This window comes from Serinus canaria, chromosome 27, assembly GCF_022539315.1.
Source record: "Serinus canaria isolate serCan28SL12 chromosome 27, serCan2020, whole genome shotgun sequence".
Taxonomy (NCBI): Eukaryota; Metazoa; Chordata; class Aves; order Passeriformes; family Fringillidae; genus Serinus; species Serinus canaria.
Window position 1 is genome coordinate 2,744,438 of NC_066340.1, and position 10,379 is coordinate 2,754,816.

Genomic DNA, 10,379 nt, shown 5'->3' on the forward strand with positions numbered 1-10,379 from the left:
CCTCCAAAGATCCAATGGAAGAGGCAGCTGCTGTTCCTCTGGGAATCCAGTGGAGAAGCCGTGCTGGTGTTCCAGAATCTCCAGATTCTATCTGAGCAGGAATGCTTGGCTCCTCCCTCTGGGCTCACATCTCCCAGTGGGATGCTACTTTCTTATCAGCCATGCAGTGACATTCAATGGCTGTTATCAGCAGGTATCCCCTGTTGAGGGAGGAGTGATTGTGATCGCTCAGAGGGAGAGAGAGAGGAAGAATTGCCCACCTGACACAAGACACCTGCCATACAGATGGGAATAGAATACATCTGCCTTGCAATCTGGGACATCCTGCTCTTCCTAGGAGCTTTCCTAGCCTCACTTCTTTCAGTGATTTATATTCATAGCTGTCAGGGCTCTTGTGGTGGATGAAACCAAAGGTGGATGCTGGCCCAAAGGGAGCCTCTATCCACCCCAGAGCTCATGGATGATCCCCAGAGACTGAGTGGTCAGTGAAGGCAGTGGATTTGGGAAGTCAGATCCCTCTTCTGAGGGACTGCTCCAGCTGTGTGAAGCTCTGGAGCAGATTGGACAGGACAGGGACATTTCTGTACAGCAGCAGGCCCCTGTGGAAGGGCAGGACTCTCTTTCTGCCCTGGTCTCTTTCCTGTTTCTGAGTCAGTTTTTTCTTATCAGCTCAGTCAGTAACATTGTCCCTGTAAACCCTTCCCCACGTCACTTTGTGTCCTGCTCGGGTGGTTTTCTCACTGTGTTGGAGCAGCAGGGTTAAGGTCAGTCCTGGCCTGCTGCTGCTGCTCTGAAGTTGGTGTGAGTGAGGATGTTTTGGGGAGCAGTCTGGGAGCTGCTGGTGTGCAGGGCATGGGCTGGGCATGTGCAGCTGGCACACCCTGAGCTGGGACCCCCAGCACATCAGGGGGGGCATCAGCTGCTGGGAATGGGGTCAGCATGAAGCCTGCATCTCTGCATCTCTGGGACATCAGCTGCTGGGACCCCCAGCACATCAGGGCACTGCCCACTGCAGGACAGGACACTGGCAGCATTAGCTAGACAAAACTATCTCTCCCAGTGGAATTGCTGCTCACTGCCCTAGCCCAGCAAGCTCCCCAAATGTGAGCTTTTGCTGCCATTCTGAATGGTGCTGACTTGTGATTTACAGCCAGAGGTGGGCACAGGACACCAAGGTAGCTGTTCTCATTCTCCCTCTGCCAGGCACTCAGCTTTCCAGCAGCCCTGCACCTCTCTGTAAGCTGCTGTCTAGCTTTTTCCTGCTGTCCTGCTTTTCCCAGCCTCCTGCAGTCCCCCCTGATCCCCTGAAAGGGGCTGAGGAGGATGTGCCACAGTAGGAGCAGTGCCAGCTCCCCTGCCTGGCCCTTTGTTCCTTGTTCTTTTATTTCTACCAAGGGCTCTAGCACTCCCTCTCCTCTGCTCTCAAGGACATTTGAACAATGATCAGGCAGAAGATAAAAAAACCCAACTGGCAGCAGTTTTCTTGTCAGCAAGCAGCTGCCTGTGCCAGCTCCCAGGGCTGTCTCAGGACACAACCCCAGAGGATCAGGCCCACAAAGTCCTTACCTTGCAGGGCAGGGCTCCCTGAGACCCCACTGTGGCCAGGGGCTGGCTGCTGCACAAGGGGTGGCTCCACCCCACAGGTGTGGTTTCCTCAGTCCAGCTCTGGCCCTGACCTGGCGCCACCGTCCCCCTCTCCTGCTCTGCTGGAGCTGCCCATGCTCCTTTCATCCTGCCCAAGCTGCAGGCCAGGGCAGGGGCTGGACTTGGGAAGCAGCTCTGGGGCTGCAGTCAGCCCCCATGGGGTGCTGGGACCCTTTCAGGGCTCTGCAGTTTGGTATCCTGGCTCTACAGCAAGTGTTGACCTCCATCCATCTACCTGGACTTGTTGGGAACCCCAGAGAAAGATTCCTCCTGCCTCTGCTCTGCCTTTTCTTCCCCCGTTGCATGCAGCGTGTTAGGATGCACAGAGAGGGACACACAGACAAGATCCCACCTGCATCACACATACCAGGAGTGCTGGGCCTCCTGGTGACACTTTCTGTGCCTGTATCACAGTAAATGACATTTAGATTTGACAGCTAGAGCAGCAGGTGGAAGAGATCTGACAGAACCCCTCAGACACAGCTGCCACTCACAGCTGCAGCTCCCTGCGCTGCTGTTTTGATCACAGACAAATTGAGGCACTTGTCAAGTGCTAGCTGAAGCTCAGTGGATGGCAGCTCACTGAAGAAATCCTCCCAGCACAGAGCAGCATTCCCACAAAGGCAGTGGGAATTCTCCAGCCCCTTCCCCTGCACAGCCCCAGCAGCAGAGGCTGTGGATGGCATGGGGCCAGATTCCAGATTCTGTGTGCACAGAGCAGCATCCTCCTCTGGAAGGAGGCACTTTCTCCACTGCAGTCCTTGGAGAAATCGTGTGAAATGAGAATCAGTCTCCTTAACTTCAGCCTTGTGCCACAGCATCAATAATTTGCTGACAATTATAGTCCCAAAATCACAGCTTAGCACATCCACATGCTGTGCATCCACGAGAACCCCATTATCTGCTCAGTGGGTTTTACCACACTGAGAATGCACAGACTTGCCTCTGTGTGCTGAGGCTTTCTGGGGTACAGCAGGCAGGACTGGGCAGTGTGGCTGAGCCTTGGATCAAGACCTGGTGTGAGAAATGTGTATTTTATGATTGGCTTTTTGCAAATATTAAAATTTATATTATATGTGTTATGTTAGAAAGTGATGCTGTATTAATTTTTTTTTAGTAGTGTGTTAAATATAGTTTTAAGTTATAACATAATGTTAAAATAGAAACTATGCTATGTAAGATACTTTTTTTCTAAAGAAAGGACTCACACTGAGATAGCAGCCACAGGACACCTGAATCTTTCAGAGGAAGAGAATTTATTGCTTTTTTATCAGAAGAAACAAACTTCTTCCTGCCTCGTTCAGCCCTGCAGACACCTCAGGATTCAGAAGAAGAAGCTGACACTGCCCAGCCAGAATCCTGTGTTTGAATGGAATTGATGCATCATGGATGAGGTGTATGAATATGCAACAGGCTGTTGCTTTTAAGGGTTAATCCTCTGTTAATGTGGGTCCTTTTTCGTGCTAATTTTGCCCAGAAAGAGGTACCTGGACTGTCTGTAGCTCTTTGTTTCTATTGTCTCACATTTTCCTAAATCCTAATTGTCCAAATTTTTATAACTCTAACTACATTTCTATTTTTATAACAATTTTATTATCATTAAACTTCTTATCTATTTTATTATCATTAAAATCTTTAAAAAAGAGTGATTGGCGTTTTCCACACCTGGGTTTCTCTGCAGCACTACCACCTCTGCTGCTGTCCAAGGGCCCTTTTTTTAAGATTCCCAATCATAAAATACACATTTTTCACACCTCCAGAGGAGTGCTTCAGAGGCTCAGATCCCTGTCTGCACACAGAAATTTGCAGCAGTAACTGAGGCATTGTGCTTCCTCAGCCTCCTGCACACATGCTCTGACTGCAGCCTTTCCAGCAGAAGCCTTGGCACTTGAATGCCTCCTTGCTTTAATCCCTGAGGTTGCTGAAGGATGCTGCTTTCATCTGATAGCATTTATGGACTGTTATAATGAGCTTTGGCTTGCTGAGATAAATTAAATTGCTCATCCAGAGGTGCAAACTTCATTAATGCCAGCAGTGAGTCAGATCAGCATTATTCTAGCCCAGAATGTAAACAGGCTGGACACATGAAAGGGGATTTGGCTGGGATTTTTTTTTCTCTTTCTTTTTTTAACCTTCCTAATTGCTGCTGACTTGTATTCTTTTGCTGCATCTCTATTATTGGAATAAATCAGCCCAGAGTCAATTTTCTTCATGCAGAAAGCTAATTCTTTATTCACCAAGCTCATATTTGCAGGAAATATCAGAAGGCACTGTGTTAAACCTAATTGGTCAGTAATACAGTGAAACTCAGTTCATTCATATTTTATATTTCTACCAAATTTTCTCTCTCTAGATACATTTATATTGTTCCTTTGTGGGTTCTCATGGGACAAATTTCATTGTTTACACAGGTGCATTTGTTTTTCACCACCAGAATAGATTGTTGTGCTAAATAAACTTCTCATTTGCATGAAGAAACATCAAGGCAAAAACAATACATATAGTGAACAAGAAACTGACAGCAATCAGCAATAAGTCAGGTACAACAATTAAGAATATTTCAGATAATACACATAATTAGTAATTCATGTGAAATTAGGTAACAGGAATCTCTGAAATACTGTACCATCATCCCAGAGTCTGCAAACAGCCCTCAATTTTGTGAGGGCTTGGATAATTATTTCCAGGTAATAATTCCCAAGCTTACTCTAAAAATAGGTTCAGCTATCATATATGAAGGGTCAAATTGTCAAGTCAAAGTGACCTGAATCTAGTTTTGATGCAGAAAACATTTGGGTTGGTTGGCAAATTCTCCATCCAAGTAGAGCCAACACCTGGCCACTGCTCAGGCTCCATCTGGGAGGGAATTGCCTAAACACATTTTAAAACAAGGCTCTTGAGAATAGCAGATATGAGTAAAGGCCTTGGGGTTAAAGACTAATCACACCATCCAGTAGTTGGATCCCTCTGAAGTCTCCTTCAGGATTGAGATGCTTCAAACACAGCAAACTGCTGGAGTGCTTCTGTAATAATAACTGGGGAAAACCACCAGACTATCAGATTGGAGAAGGGCTTCAACAAGGCTCAGGTTTCTTTTCTTGGAACTCTGAAAAATACTTAAAATTATGAGGCTGCATTGGGTCAAACCACAGAGCCAGTGCAGGGACTAACCAGAGAGCTCAGCTGGTCTAAGAGATGCATAAGTGGCTAGAGAAGAAAAAAGAATCCTGAAATGACATGTATAGATAATTTTAGATAATTACACAAAAAGATGTTAAAGCATATAAGAAGCTGGTTATAAATACAGTAACAGCATTTTATGAATGATGCCTATTATAAAATCAGTAAATTCACATCATGTAATCAATACACCACGTAACCATCTTAGGAAGTTGAGATAACACCTTTCTAAACAGTCATGTACCTATGTCAGCAAAATGAAACAGAGGAAAACCCTGAAACAGCTCAGTCAATAACAGCCATAAAGTAGAATCATCACTGACTGTTCTGTGTCATCCATGGAAGATAAAACAGCTGAGATTGTAACAAGCAGTAAAATCTTTGATAAAATCAAGGGTGAACAAGCTGTATCTTTATCCACAAACAGGTGTTTGGCAGTGTTTCATCACAGCTGCTTTAGTCAGAGTCATCTCTTCAAAAAAAAACCAACTATATATCTTACAGTGCAGAAGAGTGATATTTAACTGTCTGTGATTGCAATGTAAGATGTAACCAGGAGTATGTATTCTGTCACCAGCTGTTAAAAACAGCTGGGGCAGTGTTCTTTATCTCTTCCAGGACCCATCCCTCATAACTCTGGGGGGATATCCTCTGATAATGGGCCAGCTGTTAAAACCAGGTGTGGCAGTGCTCTTTATCTCTTCCAGGACCCAATCCTCCCTCCAGGAGATATATTTTGTTAATGGGCCATCAATTACTAATTATCTTCCTGTTAATGGGCCATTGAGTGTCACTGCAGGGCTGATAAAATTCCGTCATCCCACTGGGAGATGCTCTGCCCAGGGGGAGGAGCCAAGCATTCCTACCTGGATATAATCTGAGGGTTGGATCACCACAGCAGCCATTTCCACTGGATTTCCAGAGGAAGACCAGACCCTTCTAGGCCTCCACCCGACCTTCAGAGGAAAACTCCGCCTTTCTGCAGGATCCTGCTCCACCAGAACCACAGCTGGCACTGCAGGAGGGCTGAGTTTTGTAAACATGTGTGTACGTGTACAAATACAGCCACATATATATATAACATGTATGCATAAAATACATACACCTACTCTGTAAATTCTTGAAGGAGATCGGACTGAAATCCTACATTTATTTGGCCAACTAATATGTATATATATGATATATATATATATATATATATATATATATTTGACCAACTAATGCATGAAGTTGTGATACAGAAAAACTGACTAGTCAGAAGAAATGGTCACCAGGTGTCAATATACAACAAAAATAGTTGACAAAAATTGACACAACTACTACTGGATTAAGACACTCTTGTGCAGCATGTGTTAGAAACTCCACACCAGACACTTTGGAGACACTGTGTCTGTAGACACCTCTAGTTGCAGTTGTGTGAGTTGGTAAAAGGGTATTTCTGTAATTTCTTTTCCTTGTTTTAAATTCTAGGAGGAGGTAGAGAGGACTTAAAGCGTACTGTTTAAATGTACCACAGGCACCATTAAATGTACTCTGAATTGTTTCACTTTTTATATACTTAAATCAGGAGCTGTCACGTTGTTGTGTTTCCCCTACACCTTTAATAAATAGTGTTTTGATTGAAATAAAAAAAAAAAAAAAAGAGCAGAGGTGCAGAGGCCAAGCCATATCTACAACAGAGGAATTAAATAAACTAAATATGGATGAGCTGTTCCCAATTGATGGGCAGGTGCAGCCCCAGAAAGGGAAGGGAAAACTCCGCGGCTCCGTCCTGTGCTGCTGCACCTCTTCTCTTCCCCATAAAACACTTGCGGTTGAAAAAGAGGAGGGGAAAAGGCAATAAAAAACAAACCCTAAAATCCGCACGCCGTAAGGGGGAAAATACAAAAAAAAAAAACAAAAAAACAACAAAACAACAAAAAAAACCCGAGAAAACGCTGTGAAGGCACCAAGCGCCCGCGGCTCGGCTGTTCCGGAGCCTGAGCGTTCCGCGGGGAGCGCTGACAGAGGGGCCAGCCCCGGGGCAGCCGCTGGCTCCGCAATGAAGTTTTGCTACAAAAACACCGTCCGGAACTGCTGGTCCTGCAGGTTACGAGCTCTGCTGGAGGACCAGACCCGCTCACACGGTCGCCACGCCTGTCCTCGCAGTCGCCACGGCTCCTCATGGAGCGGCCGCCGGCCCGCGCCGTCGGGGCGGGGGAGAAACTTCACCGTGCCGGAGGGAATTGTGCAAGGGCACCCAACTGAGTTCTGGTTCCGAGCTCGTGGGTGTTTGTTTCTCCATGTGGTTTGAGTCTGGCCGGCCCTGGGATAGAAGGGAAAATGAGCGACACGGGGCCGAGCGCTGCCGAGCATCCGCAGCAGGGACACGCACAGACGGACACACAGACACACACAGACACACAGAGGCACTGTCCCAGAACAGGAGTGTCGGTTCAGGCTCCACTAAATACATTTGCCGAATCAGAGACCGGGCCCTGGAGTACACAACACAGTAACAAAGGTATCAGCACATAGTTATCGTATTTTCGCCCTCCTTTTTCCAACAATATTTTGTCTTCTCTAACTTACAGTTGGGTTTTCTTTCCATGACTTGTACGTTTCCACATCACATTTCTATCCTGACATTTGTTTCCCACACCTTGGCAGCTGTGAAAAGTTCTATGGCTCTATGCAGATATTTACTGTATGTATTATGTTGTATTGATTAGTGGTGCTGTATTAACATTTTAATAGCATTGTAAATGTAGTTTTGTAGTTAAAATGTAACTTTTGTAGTTAAAATAGAAACTGTGTATGTGGGATATTTTTTTAAAGAAAGGAATGAGGTATTTGCACCGAGATAGCAGCCACAGGACACCTGAATCTTTCAGAGGAAGAGAATTTATTGCTCCCTTAGTAGAAGAAACAAACTTCTTCCTGCCTCGCTCAGCCCTGAAGACGCCGTCAGGATTCAGAGGAAGAAGCTGACACCGCCCAGCCAGAATCCTGTGTTTGAATGGAATTTTGCATCATGGATGAGGTGTGTGAATGTGCAACAGGCTGTTGCTTTTAAGGGTTAATCCTCTGTTAACGTGGATCCTTTTTTTGGCTTATTTTGCCCAGAAAAGGTACCCAGACTGTCTATAACTCTTTGGTTTTTATTGTCCCATATTGTCCTAATCTCAATTGTTCAAATTTTTATCACTCTAATTATATTACTATTTTTATAACCATTTTATGGCTATTAAACTTTAAAAAATTTTACAAACAAGTGATTGGCGTTTTTCACAGCAGCTGAGCGTTCACTCACCGCTGTTCTTGTCACTGCTGTCCCCAGGACTCGTTATGCGCTCCTCTCCCCGGCACCTCCTGGGCTGCCTCCCCTTCGGCGGCTCCTTGGCTGCGCATCCTCCGCGGTCCAGCACCGCGCATCTCCCGCGGTCCAGGACGGCCTTGGCAGCTCGCAGTTCTGTTCTCACCGGCTGCTCGCTTTCTCCCAGGTGTTGTGTTCGTTCCTGTGCGTTCCACGCTGTCTGCAGCCCCGGGCACCCCCTGCCCGGCTCTGCTTTACTGCCTGGCTGCACACTGATCCCGCGGCTGCAGCAGCCGTAACCTTTTGCTGCCTTGCATATTCCTTTTGCTGCCTTGCATATTCCTTTTGCTGCTTTGCATATCCGCTGCTTGGATTTCTATCCGTGCTGATCCTGCGACCAGCGCTGCGTTCGTGCGCTGTGCCCGCTCTCGCTGCAATCCTCCTTTCACATTTTTGTGTATTCCGTCTCTAAATCCCATCCCGCGGTCGGCTTGGCTCGTTTCACCTCCTCCTTTTGTGACAGGCTGCTCGTCTCGCGTCCATCACGTCTTCGGGGACACCTTGTGTTGGAATAAATCAGCCCAGAGTCCATTTCCTTCGTGCAGAAAGCCAATTCTTTATTCACCAAGCTCATATTTGTAGGAAATATCAGAAGGCACTGTGTTGAACCTAATTGGTCAGCATACAGTGAAACTCAATTCATTGGATGGTAAGGGCTAGTCTATGTGTCTATCAAATTTTCTCTCTCTAGATATGTTTACATTTTTCCTTCGTGGGCTCTCATGGGACAAATTTCATTGTTTACACAGGTGCATTTGTTTTTCACCCTCAGAATAGATTGTTGTGTTAAATGAACTTCTCATTTGCAGACTATATTCAACAACCTGGGAATATATGTTCATAGGAACTTGCAAATTTCTTGTTAGCTGCACTTAGAAGAAATGACTGGGCAGCTTTGGCAATTTTAGCAGAGCAAAGCTTGTTTTCATAAGGTCTTTATTTTATATTTCTTCTACCTGTCTACAACACTCAACTGCTTTTCTACCTCTTTATCTTCTAGGGGAAAGCATCAAATGACACCTCTGGGTTGAACTAAGTAACTCCAAGTGTTCATAGTTAGCAAAACTCTGCAGCTTGGCCTGGGTGGTTTCTAGCGCTTTTCCACATTTGAAAAGTCCAAAAAAGATATTTAAAACTAGATCTGGTGAGACACTAAAGTGTGCCCCTTATTTCTGTCCCAGGCTGGGAAATAAGACATTGCACACTGAAACAAATGCCAAAGAGAAGAGGGGTAAAGAGTGAACAATCATCCTAAAACTGTCACTGCATGGACAGTGACATGATGAGCAGGAGCTCTGTCCCTGATCCCAGGGTGACACCAGGGCACCTCTCACCAGGTGTGTCTGAGCTTCTTGCAGGGACCATGGCTGTGTGACAGACCACAGGACACTGCTCACTCAGTAATTCACTTGCTCACCACGTCTGAAGTTCAGTCCAAGGCCTGGGATTGGCTGTACAGGACCAAACTTCGGGGTTCTGCAGACCAGAATAAGATGTCACAGGTTCCAGCTTTCAGGTTGTGGGTCCTTCAGTGAAAATTGGCTTCTCACAGTGTATTTTCCCAGTGCAGAATGTCTTTAGATTTCTTTGTACAGAAAATGGCATCAAAATAACCCAATAAATTTAATTCATAATAGCAATTAAGACCCCAAGAGGGTGGATCAGCAGGGGAGGATCCAGCCACTGAGGGAGCACTTCCAGGAGCAAATGTGTGAGAGCCATCTGTTGCCTCTCCTCACACAGTGACAGCCACAGCAAGGCTCTGCAGCCTACTCAGAAAATTCACATCATGATGAAGGCTTGTTGAATACATTCTGCAACAGAATATATCCACCAGGGGTGAATTCTGCTCTGCACTGAAGGGGAGGTGAGGCTCAGCCATGGTTCTCAGCAGCTCTGAGCAGGAGGGGCAGCTGGCTGCCTCTCCCTCTCCTGAAGGAAAATGTGGCTGCTGGGTTTGCAGAGCTCTGAGTACTCCCTGCAGAGAGCGTCCTGCCTCCACTGGAGCAGGCTTTCAACAATCTGATGGTGGGGAGCAAAACCCAAATTCCTACTGGGAAACATGGTGAAGTGCTGCCAGAAAGGGGAAAAGCCTGCTCCAGGTGACACTGATGAATACCCTGCACTCCTTTACCTGCAGTCACAAGATAATGAACTTCCCTTTCCATTCTTCTGCATAAAAGTGGAGTGACATGCACAC